The 16667-nt window shown below is 47.7% G+C and overlaps 1 protein-coding gene across 1 annotated transcript in view; it reads right to left on the bottom strand.

Annotated features, from left to right (window-relative positions):
• The window catches only part of SLIT3 (slit guidance ligand 3), a 593355-nt gene that overhangs the window by 311234 nt on the left and 265454 nt on the right, over nt 1-16667 (bottom strand). The gene's annotated exons all lie outside the window — the stretch shown is intronic.

Here is a 16667-nt window from a genome sequence, read left to right as displayed (position 1 = left end):
CCATGGCCGGTGATTGCTCTGTCAAATCAATTCAAGAGACTATAAAGATATAAGAGCTGAACAGCACCAGCAGGGGACCCTTTTTTTTTTCTTTTAAGGCTCCCTGCCAGATAAAACAAGAATAAATATGAAATAGCTTCATATTCCAAGCATGAACTAATGTTGGGGTTGCGGCCGATACGTAAAGAACAGCTAAACAGGCTTTGACACCGTGACTCTGGAGAGGGCAGTGTTCTCACTGGAAGTGGGGGTGTGGGGATTTATCGGGGCTGTTGGGGAGTGAGCTGTCTGGAAGAGGTTCCTCCCTCGTAAAAAACTCGGGCCCCTGCTGACCGATTCTCACATTAGGAAAACATTGGTAAATCATCAGCATAATCCAAGAATTATTCCCTTCCTCTGCTCTGAGCACGAGGCCCTTCTCTTCTTATCTGTTTCTAATTTTCTTCATGGGTGCTGTTCCTAGTCCATTAATTGAAAGGATTTTTGGCTAGAAGCCCATGACCTGCCTGGGGGGGAAAAAAAAAAACACCATGAAATTGGAGGGGCTGATCCTCTGTGCGTCTAAGGGAAATACAAGTGGGTGGGAATGGGTTCTCCAGAGTCCCTGCTGGGTTAGGTTCAGAGCCCTGAGGCACAGGTAGGGAGAGCTGGTCGCCTGGACATCTTCTCCTGGCCAGGGAGAATGGTAAATCACCGGCTTTCACAATGTCCTCTAGAGAAAATAAGATCATTACAAGACTTTTAAGATCAAGCATAATAGACTCCCTACAATTTGTTTTTCTTCTGCTGCTTTTACTGTAAACCCCTCCGGGCCTTCCTCCAACGCTGAGTCTGATACTGCTCAGCAAGACAGGGAGGTAAGGGAAGGGGCTTTGGGGTTGCTCAAGAGCCTCCACGCCTTCCCAGCTCTGGGGCTCTGGACATGTGGGTTAACCTCTTCTGAGCAACAGTGACTGGGAAATAGAACTTGAGTAACCGCACTACCGAACAGCTCTGAAAATTCAATGAGACGACGCACGTAAAATGCATGAGTTCCTGGCACACGACAGGCTCTCAGTTAATGGCAGGCATCACCATCCCCAGTCCTCCCTGATGACCTGCTGAACCAGAACAGAGGCATTAAGTTCAACTCAGCTTCATGCCATTTAGAATGGATTTGCAAATGGTACTGGTGACAGGGCCAGCGCATATGGCCCCAGTTACATTTTTCAGCTGGATAACCAGGGTACAGGGCAAAATGCAGCTGGAACATCCATTCTCTCACTCACTCATTCACTCATTCATTCATTTGATGAACATTTATTGTACCCAGGATGGTCCAGACATTTTTCTAGAGTGATAGATACAGCGTTAGCAGGGAAGACGTAGTCCCTGTCCTTCTGGAGGGCATAGTCTTCTCTGCTGTGGGGGTGGGGCTGAAACACCAGCGCAGCAAACTCAGTGCAAGATGCCTGGAAGGCCGTCGGCATTAAAACTTAAGGCTCATGGTGTATCCCAGTGGCAGGATACAGAACTCGTCAGGGCCACAGGCACTTAGGGGCTGTACCTGCCCCAAACGCCTGCAGAAAATCCAACAGGAATTTGCTGATCTCTCCTCAGGACGAGGCACTGTGCTGGGCGGAGGGACACCATGGGATTGGGGTTCACAACCTGAGTGAAGGGGAGGACAGATAAGCAAAGAATCATCTTAGCCAACAGCAATGCCTGAGTCCCAAGGCACCCGCTACATCACTGTATTTTGGGACTTTACAGCATAACCATCTACCAACCAGGGTGTCTTCTGAAGCAGGGTATATGCTAAACCTTAAACCAACTTCACATGCCCTCATCATCTATTTCACTTACGGGATAATCTTAAATAAAAGGAGAGCAAAGATTCCCTTCCCACCTAAGAGATGGTACAAGAGCTGGAGAGTCAGCAGATCGGGATTCCACTGTCCATATGGTTGGTTCCCCTATCCCTTAACAGCACAACCCCCCGTGGGATCCATTAGGAATCTGCCCCTCCCCTCCTCCTTTCTACACTAGCCCCTAACCTCCCACATTAGCACATAAGTTGTGGTCTGGGACTAAGAGGGTTTTGTTTTTTAAACAGTTAAATCTTTCATTGCAGACCAATTAAAATTTAAAGACTCTCCCCCCCACCCCTCTCCCCCTGCCCTCTCTCTCTCTCTCTCTCTCTCACACACACACACACACGCACACGCACACGCACATGTACACACACACTCCCACTTCTCTGAGCACAAAGAGCCGATGACAGCCTGGTGTTTACTATTAGAAGCAGGATCTGAAAGCCCAATGAGAGAAAGCCAGTTCCACACCCCCACTTGTTTTTTCCTGCCCAAAGTTTCCTAAATAAGAGATGACTCTACTAGAAACCAGGAGCGCCTCCCATCCAAGCCAGTCAGAGAGTAACACCGAGCCCGCTGGCCCTCTCAGCCATCATTCCCTGGCAAAGGCTGGGGAAGGCACATGTGGTGCCCAGGAAGCAGCCTGGGTCCCGGGCGAGCCCGGCCCTCCCCTCCCACTGCACTGCCCACCCCTCCCCTCCCACGGCACTGCCCGCCTCCTTCCGCGGCTGCCCCCTGCAGGCCCACACGTCTCTCCTGTTCTGTCGTCACAGCTCCTTGGCAACCTCAGGGGCCCTGCCCTGACCATCAGGGATGAAGGGCCAGCGCATGAGCTTACTCTCCTAGCCCCAGCCTCATTCTCTATTCTTTGATTCAGAAAGAACAGACTTTAAAATGAGATTAGGTCGAGAGAGCTCAGGAGTCTCGGGGGTTGCGTAAACGTGTTTACATCAGACCTGTGCATGTGTGTGTGCACTTGGAGGTGTGTATTTGGGGCGCACAGCCCGGGTATGTTTGCTGACATACGCCGCAGTCTGTCTGCTTGGCGGAATGCATAGCTACTGGCTTTGCTAACGTTCTGACTAACCTGACTTGCGTAAAGGAGAAAGCTCCTCTCCACAGATTTCCTCCCTCGGGTTTATCAGAGCTGAGGACCCCACGCAGTGGGGTTGTACGCACAGAGGTATGTGCCCACACTTTGCCTTTAGGGACCTTGGGTTGCCCAGGACTTCTCCAGCTGGGACACAAGAGACAACGCAACCATCTCGGGCTGTTCATTTGGATGTCAATTTTCCCTGCTAGCCTCCCTTTTCCCTGCTGCCTTAATGGGGTACCAAACAGTGACGCTTGCAAAGCAGCTGGCCAGCCAGGAGGTTCTGGTGCTGGGTTTCCCGGAGCCCAGTCTGAGGAGAACTGCCACTTTCCTGCGGGGTTGCCGGCTCCTCTTGCTGCTACGTGGGGCATATGCCCCCAGCTCTATATGGTTCCTGGCGGAACGATAACTTCATCCTCCTGGGTGAAGTCCATAAAGGAAAAGATAGAGATTAAGAAGCAAAAAAGAGGGGCACCTGGGTGGTTCAGGGGGTTAAAGCCTCTGCCTTCGGCTCAGGTCATGACCCCAGGGTCCTGGGATCTAGCCCCACATTGGGCTCTCTGCTCAGCTCAATTTTTTGATTGAAAAAAATCAATTCACTGTGATGGAAAGAAACCATCTCTGGCAGGATGTGAGGTAGAAACAACTCTGGGTCCCGTGGAGAAGGCAGCCTCCAAACTCCTACAAAACAAGGCAAATGATTTCTGGGGTGACTCATCTCCGGGTCCGCACATCATCTGTGGCAACGGAGCTGTGGGGCTGGGAGGAGCAGCATGTAGAGAACGGGGCCCACCTTCCCGGCCAGGCAGAGGAGCACAGGACCCGGGAGAAGAGTCCAGAGTCGGAGCTAGAGCCGGCATCTGGAAGGAGCCGGAGAAACGCAGGGGGTTTGTGGTCCCAGCCAGGTCCCTCTCTTCACTGAGGAAAAGAGGCTTCCAGCCCTTGCAGCCTAGACAAGCCCCTTGAACTCACCATCCCCTTTCTAAGGGAAATCTTCCAGCTCTCACTTTGCCTCAGAGCTAAATTATTCCAAAAGCAGTAACTGCAAACACTCCCCATGCCCTTAGTATCTGTCAGGTCCTATGGCAAGCCCTTTAGCACATTTTCACACGTGACCCTCGCACCAGCTCATGGTGAATGTCTATATGTGCCATCACTCGCATTTCACTGACGAGGAAACCCAAGTTCAGAGATGAGCTCACTTATCTGAGGTCGCACCACTAGTAAGCTGGTGAGCTGGGATTTGAGCGAAGGCACCTTGAGCTTTCTGTACCCAAGGTCACATTTTAGTAAGAGCAAAAAATCACTGCTCTTTTTAGAGGAAACCAGGAACTGTCAACCAGGAGAGAGGGATCAGGTCGGGACACAAAGCCAAAGGACCCCAAAAGGTATCAAGCCAGAAAATCATCCTCCTCCTCTTGAAATTTCCATTCTACCTCAAGTCCTCCCCTGCAACTTTGGAAACCGGCAGCTTGCTAATTCACTTTCCAGATCCCATGTAGCTGTGTCTCTGGATGGTCGTAACTGGACTGAGTCAGCTGACGAGGTCTGCAAGACTCTCAGAAAGATATCATTAATTTGAAACGATGCCAAGTGTCACTGGGTAGTCCATCTGCAGACATCCTCCTCCTTCTTTTGCCAAAGAGCAAGCGTGCGATGCAGCTCCCACCTCCCTTCCGCATCACCTCTCTGTGCCAGGCTCCTCCAGCCCACGCAGCCATCTATGCTGACGAAGGGCAAACCATCGGTAAACCGCGGAGGTGATATCTGGTCTGCTGCTGTCTCCAGAGCAGCCCACATTCCTTGAAGGCGCTTAGCATCCTCATAGTGCATCCCAACATCACACAAAGCAGCCATAAGTCACCAAACCCGTTCAACAAACACTCGCTGAGCTCTCGCTCCAGACGAGGTAGCAGGCACGCAGAAACACAGTGCCTGGCCCTCTCCCACATTATACACGTAGTGCAGGAAAAGACCAGTAGAGGAATGCGCCAACACGGGGTGTAATTAAATACATGCTAAATGAGCATCATTTTCGTGACGGCTGGAACTTATTCTGAACTATTCATTTGCATCTATTTTTCCTCTGTTTTCTCCTCTCCTGTCTTCTCTCCTCAAGCGCGTGGCCAATCAGCCTCGCCTTCATTGCCTCAGAGATGGTACAAAGCAGAGAGAAAGGAGGAGTCCCTCATAGGCTCTCTGGCTTTGACAGTCTGAAAGACGATGCCTGGAGTTGAACCAGCAGGGTTTGTGGAGAGGGAAGGGGGCGAAAGAAGAACTGGATGGAAGAAAAGGCAAAGTGAACTGGAGAGAACCAAGGTAGAGACAGGTTTTTTCCAGAACAGAAAGAAACATCCTGGGGCTGGGAGCAGAGGCAGGAGGAGAATGAGGGCACGAGACACTGAGAGAGGCAGAGAGACAGAGAGAGACTGAGGCAGGGACTGCTGGGTGCTCAGGCAAGGAAGACTCAACTTCATGACTCTTGCCTCAGCAAGACCCTCCACCCCCCACAGGCCGAGGCTGTGTTGTACGTCCAGGCAAACACAGGACCGGAGATAATTGGGCAAAACGATTCTCAGCTCTGCAGTGTGACCACAGAGAGCAGGCGGCCCTAGCTGCCACATGGAGGGGGTCAGGGGCATCACAGACGTAACTTGCTTGGTTTCCACAAGGCCCTAGAACAGTGGCCCAGACTGAGAGTGGAACCTAAGCCACACCCACCATGGTTTCTTGGTAGCCTAGAGGGATAGGGCCTCGGTGGCCAGAGACAATCGAGGATGTCCTATCCTGGGTGGGTGTCCTGTACTTCTATTTGCTGAGTCTGGCAACTCTGGAATGGACCTGAAGAAATTAAGTTGACACAAACGATGTGGACAAAAATTCGTATCTGAGATTCATACAAAAATTCATTTGTAGAACCGAAATGGTCCACTGCGATTTATACTCATTCACATATAACACCTTTTATTTTTAGAGAGTTTTACAGTTTATACAGTTCCTTCATTTATATTGTATTGTTCAACCCTCCCAATAACCTGGGGAGATGAGAAATGTGAGTCCAATTTTTTTCCAGAAGAAGATAACGGGGCTCAGGGAAGCGAAGCCCGCTGTAGATGCTAAGTCCACGCAGGCCAAAGCTGCAACTCAAAACTGGTTTCGGCTGCTCTGCTCTGGGACCCTGCACTGCCTCCGAGCCCCAGCCTGGCCCAGGCGCTAGCAGTCCAGACTTCAGTTCCACATGCCTCACATGAGCCTCTGTGAAGTGTGAACTTTTAGAGGTGTCTGGTTCCAGATGACCTTTCTCTGGTTTGCAGAAGAGCCAGAGTTGGAAAACGCCTTTACTTGGTGAGGGTCTCCATCACCCGGGATGACGAGACTTTGGATGATAAACCTTTGGGTTCATTGTAGTCCAGGTCAGGTGACAACTGACAGGTGACAAGTAAGATGGCTTGATTCTAATGTGAGGGTGGTGATTTCTGGAGAAGGAGGCCAGACTTTGGGATGCTTTGCAGACCCCTGAGGAGAGTGGCCGGAGGAACGCTCTGTCTTGCACACTCAAGACAGTTTCTGCCTGGGGCGGGGTGGGGGGGAAGGGCCTGCTCTGTCAGAGCTCTGGGTTTTACACATCCTAAAATCTTTACTTATGGATGTCAGGTCAAAGGGAAGAGAAAAAAAAAGCTCAACCAGACTTGAAAAGTTACCTGGTTCTGCTGTCAGCAAATGGGCTGCAGCTGTTTTTGCCATTACACAAGCTGGCGCTATTTTTTTTTTTTTTTTTAAAGTATGTTGTAGGAAATCAAGAATATGATCCTGGGGAAGCCCTATGTGTACTACTGCCCACCTTGATAAAAATTTCATTTTTCACTCTACACAGAAGATTTCAATGGCAGGAAAATGTTCTCTCTCTCTCTCTCTCTTTTTTTTTCCTTTTTTTTCTTTCTTTCTTTTCTTTTTGAAGTGCTGGAAGATGGAAACCAGTCTTATTGTCCTATTTTACTTTTTATTGCCCACTAACAATATTATTTTTTAACACTAACAACGATAACTCCTCATTGTTGGCTGAAGTCATTTTTGGGGGGTGAGAAAGGGCATCTTATAGATTGGGAAATGAGACAGGTTTTCGATGATCACCAAAACATTCATTACCCAAAATCTATTTTGTAATGTTTCCAAAGCACCATGACATGAAGCTCAGCAGACCCATGATAAGTGTCTTTGTGAATTTCTTTCAAACATCTCATCAACCGGCAGCCACTGACATGGGGCAAGTCCTCCAAGGAGCCGGGGCTATTCCTCTGCACGAGCATCAGGACTCTTGGTCGATGTGTCTGGGCAGAAGTGATACCCTCAGAGCACGGGGCTCCTTCTGACCAGGCTGGCTCACCTGAATGGGCCACAGCTCAGCAGGACTAAACTCTGTGCCAGATTTCCGTGTTCCCTTTCTCCGCCCCAGGGCCAGTGACTTACAAACGTAGAGACTCTGCTAAGCCCTGGGATTTCATTAAGGGCCTTGTTAAAATTTACTACAGTCAAATAAAGAAAAGATCCAGCCTTGGAAACCATTCTCCACTCATGTCTCTCCTTCTCCCTGCTTCCCACCCCCACCTCCAATCCCACTTAGTCATCTATTAAACAACTAACGACTGAGCGAGTTCTGGAAAGTTGCCCACATCACATCTCTTTAGAAATCATTTCAGAAAACGTCTTAAGGAAGGTAGGTCACCTCTTCCCATTTGTCTTACTCTGTCAGGTCTGGTGCCTAAGCAAACAGGCAGTGAAGCACAATCAGGAAGACTAGAGAGGATCCAGATTCTTAAGTGAAGCGCAGGGTACGTCCTGGCCGTTGCATACGACCTGGATGACCTTGGGCAAGTTCCTTCACTTCTGTGAGTCTCACTTTCTGCATCTATAAAACGGGACGAGTACTGTGACCTACTGTGTCACCTACGGTGAGGGTTAAGGAAAATAATGCATGTCTACTGTCTACCCCAGTGTCTAGCACAGAGCAGGTGCCAAAAATGTGAGCTATGAACAGGGGGTCTTTTGCAGACGCTGCCTATCTTTCTGCTGCATCGTTCCCTCTTGTGTTTAGCGGAATTTTTGCTGACTACGTGGGAACTGAGGAGAGGAAAAGCCATGTTCTTGCTCCTGGACTCACAAGTCGTCCCATTCTTCTGTGATGTCATCATGTGAGCCACAGCTCACAAATCTGAATGCTAACAACCCAGCAACCAGTCCTCACCTCCCACACGCTTTTCATCACCCACGTGCATCCAGCGTCTGGGACTTCTGCTTCTACCCTACCATCTCGTGAGCTCGCCACTGAGGTTCCATGTCCAACATTCCTCAGACAGGCGATATCTGCAGGAGGTAAGCACACCAGGGCCTCCAGGATCCAAGGCAAGAAACCCCTTCTTCCAGGGGAAGCTAAAATTTTTCAAAATGGAATATAAACAGGGGCATCTCTTTGGTTTAATGATTAAAACTGAAACTTGACTCCTCTGTTCTGGGGCACCGGACCACAGGTTTCATTTTTCAAAGGACCCAGATGTTTATGAAGGGCCGGCTCATCCCCAAGATTGGTTACTCTGCTTTCAGGGGCTGCCTGACCTCTCCTCAAACCCATTCTGAGGCAAAGCCCCCCATGGAATTAAACCCTCGCTAGACAGGGAGGCCAGGGCAGCCAGGGCCCAAGGCAGCTCCTTGGGTGACAAATATTTCTGGAGCAAGCCTGGCTCCTCCTACTCCTTTGAGTCTCTGCCCAGGTGTCCACCCCTTAGAGAGTCCTCCCCAGACCTCTGCATATAAGGTCTCATGCCTCCTGTCTCCTCTGCACATCAGCCTTTTCTATGACCTCCTATTACTTAGATCAAAGCCTCTCATGTCTATATTTGCTGACTTGTGCTTGCTTGCCACCCCTAAACTGTCAGATCCCCGAGAAGAGAAGTTCTACCTGTTTTGTTCATGCCATGGCCCAGGCGCATGGTAGTTTGTACTGAGGGGGAGAGGGAAAAGGGTAAAAGATTTCTATAATGCCACACAAAAATCTTGAGTTCTGCCTGCCATTGGGGCTTGGAGTATAGAGAACGCTCAGTACAGGAAGGAAGGAAGGAAAGAAGGAGTGAGGGAGGATAATTATGCTGTTTTGCTTTTGATGTCATAAAGCTTTATGACACACACACATGGACTCACCATACTCTCTGACATCATACACAAGGCCTGAGTAACTCCAAAGTCATTTTATTCATAAGTGTCACCAGCCATTGTATATTGCGCATATCCTCTCTCCTGCGTCCTCTGTCTCACTGTATCTAGTGACTGTGCTGAACCCCGATTGCTGAGAGCCTGGCTATCTAAGTACACAGGGTGGTAAGTCAGTATAAATTTGCAGAGAGCCAAGAAATCTCAAGCACTGGGGGCAAGAGAGCCTGGTGAGACAGGGGGGAGGAGAGAGAATAGAAGTCTGGGCTTTCCTTTGACTTAAGTCTAAAACAGATTAACAGAAAAGGACAGGTTCAAGACCCATGTCAAGCTAGTTTCCCTCACCTGGCGATGAACGCTTTCCTTGGCTCCTCTGAGCTGGGCAACAGTGTTCTGTGTACAGAGGGCTGCGGAGAAGGGGTAGCCGTGTTTGCAGGACGATTAAGAAGCAACCTTGAGGCTGTAATGACTTTGTAGGTTACAGAACAAAACTTCGAAAAGGGCATACAGCAAAACCTGGTCATTGAGGAGGGCTATATACATCCATGCAAATCAAACAGCAAACTAACTAACCAAACAAAAACAAAGCAACACTCTCAACAAGTAGATATATTTGCCCTAGTGTGGAGTTTCCATTGTGAAAGAACAAGACAGAAGTTGCTCTGTTCCGCCACCACCCCCCGCCCCCTGCCCCCGTCATGGCAAATACCACGACGTGCCCCTTCCTGGGCTGCTGTTTGTACGCTCAGGGTGGAATGCTCCCACTAGGGCAGGTTTAGGGCATGTTTCCCGGGGAACCTCAGTCTAGTGGTGGGACAGCTCCTGCAGATGTGCCTTTAACGGCTGTAGACACATCTGCAAAGGGAGCTGGGATTCTGAGTGTCAGCAGCCAGCGAGCCGTGGGGTTCCAGAAGCCAGAGTTCAGCAATATGCATGCATGCACACACATGTGGACAGGCAAGAACAGTGTTTGTTTTTGATAGGATTGTCCAAAAGTGATACCGAATCAGTAGCTGTGGAACTCTGTATAATAACCTGTCTAGACTGTTCTAACCTCATTGATAAAATTAAGACATGGAAACAGGTATTCCCTAAGGGTCTTCCAGTTTAAAAATTCTATACTTTTATGCAAACATTACTTTCTTTCTATGCTCTTTTGATTTTTCTCTCCCTTGCTCTTTCTGTCTCATCTTCTGCCTTTTTTCCTTTCTTCCTTTTGGCCAAGTCCTCTTCAATTGCCTCAAAGGGGCCTGTGACCTCCCCCTGCCCCCAGTAGCTGACCAGAAAAGCCAGCAAATCAGCAGCTGTTTTCACAAGGTTTGGAGTAGCTGATATCCCATAATTCTGATTCAACTGTCTCGTTCCGAGTCTCTAAGACGAATCCCCAAGTCTCCTGGTGAGCATTAAATAATACATACCAGCCAGTCAGCAAAAGCAAGGCTCCTGCTTAACTCCTGGCAGTACAGAGCAATACATCTATCTAGCCACTGCACCAAGAAGTTGAGTCAAACACAGAAACAGGTGTCCCCAGAATTGCAACATTTCTGTTGCAGAAATCAAGACAGAGCAAAAGGGGGAAATCTAGCAACTATGGTATGGGAGGAGGGAATTCTGGGGATCTGGAAAGCCTTCCTAGGAAAGGGCATGATAATGGATAATGTGCAAGTTTAGCAGAACATAATATCATCATTCCTCATTAAGTGCAACTATACTCCTATAAATTGAGAAATCACTTCATTTGGGGATGAACCATCCATTAAGCACATACAACACATGTAGTTATCATTGGCTGAGCCCTGTACCTATGAACTGTGCTAAACTCCTCATCCACACCTCATTCAGTCCTCATAATAAAACAGGAGACCGATGTCAGTGTGGTGTTAAGAGCATGTTACTAGTCACACAGATTCTGCTCTTCTCTGCACCTTAATTTTTTCATCTGTGGAATGGGTCAAATAACAGTATTTGTCCTTACAGGACTGGTGTTTGTTTTTTCAATTAAAAATTATATAAAACGCTTAACACAACGTTAAGAATGTAGTAAATGGCCCATGAACATCATTTGTTATTGGTGGCGATGTTTTCCCACATTCGGCTATTAATGTCTGGAGAGTGTAAGTGGCCTGAGGTCACATGGCCAGGAGGGGGTTTGAGTGCAAGTTGGTCTGTGATCACACTCTCTTGTCCCTTGTGATGTAAACTATCACTGCTTAATGGCCACTTCTTGACATTTTCCGGGAAACTTGGCACCGACCATGGACTTGTCCTGCAATCTACCTTCGAAAGTCATTGTGCATCTGCAGTTCTATTAATCTTACCTTGGAAAAATCATGCAAATGTATGACACAGTAGGACCCTCCTTAGAATTAGAGATGTCTGCGGTCTTTACTTTGAGAGAGGCAGATGAGGCTGCTTTGTCATCTGTGATTCCTTTTTGCCCATCCCTATTTCTGGACTCTTCTGGGACATTTCCTCCTGCTCTTTCCTAATGACCTAGCCACACCAGACCCTGGGGGTGCCCAACAAAGAAAAGCCAAGGACTGAGCCGAGAAGAACCTGAAAGGGCATGAAATGGGGCTGGAAAGGCACAGACCCGGCAAGGCTCCAGAGGCTCTCACCAAAAGAAGCTTTTAAGGAAAGGAAAGCAGCCACCTTGGGGGACATTCGTAATGCTTATGCCAACCCTTGCCTGCAGCAGGGCTGGGAAGGGCAAGCCAAATTGCACACCATCTACAGCCAGTGCCTCCAAATCCGCCAAATGTTTCCCACGAGCCTCTGCAGAGCAGCGGGGCCGAACTTGCCGTAGAAATGGCTGACCTCAAAGGCGTGCGTTGTCGCGGTAACTAGGAAGGGTGGCAAAATGGCATGGATCATCAGTCCCAAGAGGGTATTCTAGAGGAATTTTGTCTATAAGAAAAAGAAGAAAGAGACTAAGCTAAAGAATAGGCTAAGGAATGCCTAGGTGTCGGGAAGCAGCTCTGAAATTTTATTTGGTTTATTTGCTTACATGGGGAGAAGTCAGAGAAGGAATCTGGAGCCAATGGGGATCAAAAAAAGGAAACGGGGCTTAAGCTGGAGAAACATTCCAGTTGGACAAAACAAAGCCCTTTTTGAATGCAAAGCTGGTAAGACTGCCAGGTTTTATTGCAGATTGAGGTTATGGTTCTACCTGTAAAGCTTCAAAAAACAATTCTAAACACCCCTCTCTCCCCCCAATCCTGTATGCTTCCCACTTATACCACTTGTCTCAGAATTACCAGCATCATTAAATCTGTATTAGAATTATCTAGAAAGCTTGTATAAATGCAAGTTCTCAGCCCCGCCTCTGACGACTGAGTCAGAATCCCCGGGGTGGGGGTGGGGGGACGGGCGCTCCATAACCCACAATTTTACAGCTTGCAAGGTGGTTCCTATCTACGTGGAAATCCTTGAGCGCCCCCCTCCCCCACCCCCCTCCGCATGAGGGGCGTGAACCAAGGCAAGGTGACTTCCACTTTGAATTTTCTGAATGTATGCATTTTATCAAACTCATCCAAGGGTTGCTGCAAAGGGCACCAAATAAAATGAAATGAAAACTGCCTTTTCTAGGGAGATGGGCTGCTCAGTGCTGGAGCCCCACCATGACCCCAGGGCACAGCCACGCTACTAAACTGAAGAAAAGGGTTGGCTTAGGCAACCTTCTTTTATAGACAGATAGCTGAGAGGGGGGGGGGCGGACCTCAGTTCAGGGCAAATTCCCGTGCCCAGAAATCAGATCTGAGTGCAGCACTGCCATCCTCTACTAGAGAAAGAAATCTTAAGAGTAATTTATCTTTCTCCCTCCTCTTATCTCTGAGTTGAGTGCTCAACTGTGGAAACACACACCGATTTGTGCTTCACTCCTTGGTGCTCTGTGGTCTTCTTACCAAGGGACTGAAAACATCTGCACCCACTCGGAGGTGGGTGATTGCTGGTCCTAGGGGAAAGGAGAGGGCTCCACAGCAGTATTCTTTCTTTAGGGTTTTTTGGGCCTGCAGGGTTTTTTGGTTTGTTTGTTTTTAACTTGTCTGTGTGTTTTTTTTTTTAAAGTCTAATTAACATGCAGTGTTATAGAGGCAGTTGTCTTTTTCCTTCTACTGAAACTACATCTTTGGAACATGAACACATGGGCCGACATAAGGGACTCCCTTCCTTGGGCACTCGTGCCCTGACTTTCTCAAGGTCATATAGAGCGCATTTTTCCCTCTCTCTGCGGGGGTGACCATTAGCACCCAGCAATGACACCTGGGCCACTGCGAATTCTCCCAAGCTGATTTTCCTCCTCCCACTCAGGGTTGCTGGGCAGCAGGAGGGGAAGCAGTGACGGGTTGTTTCAGGCAACTTTGAGCTGCAATGGTGGAGAGGGGAAGGGAAGTGACACGGTGTTAGGAATTGAAATCACCCAATGGTGTCAACTCATTCTCTACGACTGTGGACTGTGACTCTCTCGCTGGTGCAAACACTGTCCCTTTTCAGATCTGGGAGTTGCCATTTATCAGAGGAGGGAAGCAAGTGGTGGAATGCCTAGAAAAAACAAAGCTGCCTGCCAGTCACAGCCTCATTGGAAGTCTTGATTCTATTCCCTGCTTCACAACCAATTGTGGTTTGCGCCATATGCAATTTGTTCCTAATTAGAGTCCCAAGCTAATTCAGTTAAAAAATAAATTAGAAAGACCTGTAGGATCACTTCTGCTTCCATACATTCTGATAGCTTCCTTGAAGGAAAAAGAAAATTAGGTTTACCTAGATCAGTGAATTTGTCTGTACCTTGCATCTTATTTCTTATGAACTCAGAAGGCCCATAATTATATCATAACTGTTACATCCATGAGCATCACAAAACCTAAGGGCTTTGCAATATTTAGCAAATTGTGGTCTCCTCACCTCTACCATTTACTTAAAACCAGTTGAGGATAATGCCAAAACTGCAGACTCCTGGGCCCTGTCCCAAAATACTGAGAGTGGAATCCTGAAATCTACATATTTAATAAATGTTCTCTTCATAGCTATCATGGCTTTCCTTCGAAGTACAGCTGAAAACATTTCTCTTTTATAAAGGACTAATTAAATAAGTCCTTCAACAACTCCTATATTTTCTGAATCCATTTTCTTCTGCTGCCTCCAGCACCCAGAGAAAATGCACATACTTTTTTTCAGTTCTTTGCAAGTAGTCTAAAATGTTCCCATTCTGTGCGTTCCCAGGTCTAGAAAAGAGATTGGCAAACTACAGTCCTCAGGCTAAATCTGGCCTGCTGCCTGTTTGTGTAATAAAGTTTTATTGGAATGCAGTCATGTCATTTTGTTCACATATTGTCTACGGCTACTTTTATATTGCAAGGCACAAGTGAGTACTGCAATAGAGACCATATGGCCTGCGAAGCTGAAAATATTTCCTATTTGGCTTTCTGCATGAAAAGTTTGCTGAGGGGCTCCTGGGCGGCTCCATCAGTTAATCATCTGCCTTAGGCTCAGGTTATGCCCTGGGGTCCTTGGATGGAGTCCCATGTTGAGCTCCCTGCTCAGAGTGCAATCTGCTTCTCCCTCTCCCTCTGCCACTCCCCCTGCTCAGGAGTGCGCTCTCTCTCTCTTCCTCTCTCAAATAAATAAATAAAATCTTAAAAAAAATCTTCAAAAATTAGAGTTAAGGCGTGAGGTCCTTAGCATCTTCAAAAGCAGGATGGGGAATGAGGGGTTGCTACTTGTTTACAGGGCAAGAGAAGGGTAGAGGAAGATCAGGACAGTGGTTGCAGGAACCATTTATCTGAGGGCACTCCGCACATCCTGCAATGCCAGCATGATGAATTTATTCCCCTCACTGATGACTGGTAGGTGCCCTGCCACACACAGTGCTAGAGGAGGAGACTTGCCCTTTCCCCCAAGAAATAATTATTTCCAGGCGAGATGGAACAGTCTAGTATCAAGGTTGGAATCTTAGAGAACACTAGGAAGTATAGGGGAAAGAGTTCTCATAAGGTGTGGCCCACCTGGCTCTCAGATCTGTCCTGCAAAAATTAGCTATGTACCTTAAGACAAGTCACCACCCTTTGGAAGGCATGATTTCCTCATCAAAACAAGTCTACATCTTGAAAATGTCAGAACCAGACTGGATTTTAGATATAACTAGCTCAGTGATTTCCAAAGCAAGTTCCAAGGACCCCTGTGATCCTTCAGAAGTGCCTCAGGATCTTCTGTAATGTTTAAGGGATGGGCGACGAGCAGATTCTGGGCTTCCTACTGATTGAATCAGCACAGTATGACTTTTTATTTATTTATGGTGGGAGAATACTTTGAAGCGATAACTGATATGTTCCACGTCACATCCACCAATACTCATACACTTTCTTGTATCCAAACACGCAGGAGATAGCCTAACTTGGCCCTAGGGATGGACTGTCCTATACAATATAGAGAACAAAGACATCGACTCCTGGCTTTTAAGTTTGAAAAATCTCGACCTGTGCTGTCCAGTGTGTGGCTATCTGAATTTATGTCGATTAAAATTAAACAACCAGTTCATTGGTCCTACCAGTCACATGTAGCTGTGGCTAGACCATAATGAACATGTCCATCATAGAAAATTCTGTTGGACAGTGCTGATTCAAGCCCCGAGTGTACTTGGGGTATACTGGATTAGTCAGGATTAGCAAAAATCCAAAGATTTTTCCTGCTGAGGAAAATATTTAAAAGGATCATGAAGGGAGTTGAGACACAGAGGGGCACAGGGTAGAGACCCCTTTCTTAAACCCTCTCTACCAAGTACCAGGACTGGACGTGGATGGGATGAAGGGGAATGAGAGAAGCTGGGGGTCTGAGGAGACATACCTCTGCCAGGTGGAACCACATGGGGTGGTCAGGTCTCTCAGGATTCCCTTTGCTCTACCTGGTGCAAGAGCCTTAGAGAAGAATGGATTCATGGCGGCAATTAGCAGCCTTGCAGGAAAGATAGTCTTTGAGACTTTCCCAGAGCCTCTGAGGAGCAAGGAACTAAAAGGATAATTTTCTGTGCTGGGCAGAATTGCAGGGAAGAAGGGAGTTGGATGAAGAGAGGTGGTTGTCTTATTGGATGCCAAGGTAGACAGACTTAAGTACCATGAACTAGATGCCCATCACCACCTCCTATCTGTGGGCACCATTCAAATACTCTGGAGCTTGGACACAGCCCTGGGAAAGGGGGCAGGAGGACAGAGAAGTGCCAAAGATTTAGTTTTTGTGGAAAGTGGGCATGTGTGAGAAATTGTTCTATATACTGGTATTTGCAGACTGAGTTTATATCCACTATGTATTTCTTATGTTTGCCTTGTACAAAAATAATCATGCTGCTGAAAATAATGGAAGGCTGTATGTGAGCCAGAGACCAATGTTTCTTGCATCTAAGGGTATCCTGTTGAACAAAATGTGTCTGGGGTAATGGGCAGATAAAAGAAGCGGTTTCAGACCTCTCACTGTTTAGATGAAACACAGGGTGTGTCAAGGTGACAGAATTCTCTGGCACTTGCCGTAGT

Source organism: Neovison vison, chromosome 1 (assembly GCF_020171115.1).
Source record: "Neovison vison isolate M4711 chromosome 1, ASM_NN_V1, whole genome shotgun sequence".
Classification (NCBI taxonomy): domain Eukaryota; kingdom Metazoa; phylum Chordata; class Mammalia; order Carnivora; family Mustelidae; genus Neogale; species Neogale vison.
This window is presented reverse-complemented; position numbering and strand designations above follow the sequence as displayed.